Raw genomic sequence first — 1,219 nt, forward strand, 5'->3', positions numbered from 1 at the left:
AAGGTTTTAGGTGGGCTATGCGGGGTCTGTGGCGGGCTATATAGGGTGTGTGGTGGGCTATGCGGGCTCTGGGTGGTTGGTTTACATGTTTTTGTGCCTATAAAGTGCCTATAATGGGCACATGAGCATCAGAACTGGACCACAGAGCAATGGAAGAAGGTAGCCTAGTCTTATGAATCACCTTTTCTTTTACATCATGTGGATGGATGGGTGCGTGTGTCACTTACTTGGGGAAGAGATGCCAGCAGGATGCACTATGGGAAAAAGGAAAGCCAGCGGAAGCAGTGTGATGCTTTGGGCAATGTTCTGCTGGGAAACCTTGGGTCCTGCTATTCATGTGGATGTTACTTTGACATGTACCACCTACCATAACATTGTAGCTGCCCAAATACACCCCTTCATAGAAACAGTCATCCCTGATAGCAGCTACCTCTTTCAGCAAGATAATGGGCCCTGCCACACTGCAAAAATGATTCAAGAATGGTTTGAGGAACACAACGAGATTGAAGTGGTGACTTGTCCTCCAAATTCTCCGGAGTTCAATCCAATGGAGCATCTGTGGGATGTGCTAGAAAAACATGTCCGATCCATGGAAGTCATAATTTTATGGCTAGGGATGCACTGTTACAGATACTAGTATTGATGCAAATACCGAGTATTTTGGGGAAGTACTCATACTCATCCAAATGCTCCAATACCTTCCCCGATACCGGAAACTTCTGGTCAGAGGGAGATTTCCTCTGACTGGTAGTGCCGCAAAGGAACATGAAGCCGGCTTCCTGACTGCCCGGGAAGCCGGCTCCTTGTTGTTTGGCGGGCTCATTGCTGATAGCCCGAGAAGCCGGCTTCCCAGCCAATAAGCATCAAGCCGGCCAAACAACATGTAGCCGGCTTCCAGGCCAATCAGGAAGTCGGGCGGCAGGTAATGACCCGCCTCATGGCTTCCTGATTGGCCAGGAAGCTTGCTCGATGCTGATTGGCTGGGAAGCCGGCTTTCTGGGCAATTAGCATTAAGCCAACCAAATAGCATAGAGCCGGGTGGGGGGTAATGACATGCTGTCTGGCTTCCTGATTGCCCGGAAAGCCGGTTCCAAGCTAGCGGAAGTGCCGCATCAGTACTCGGTATCGGCGAGTACCGAAAAATATATATGGGTACTCAAACTCAAAAAAACGGTATCCGTGCATCCCTAGTTATGGCTGTTCGGTATATTTATATATA

This window comes from Nanorana parkeri, unplaced genomic scaffold (assembly GCF_000935625.1).
Source record: "Nanorana parkeri isolate BGI_ZX_2015 unplaced genomic scaffold, ASM93562v1 scaffold57, whole genome shotgun sequence".
Classification (NCBI taxonomy): Eukaryota; Metazoa; Chordata; class Amphibia; order Anura; family Dicroglossidae; genus Nanorana; species Nanorana parkeri.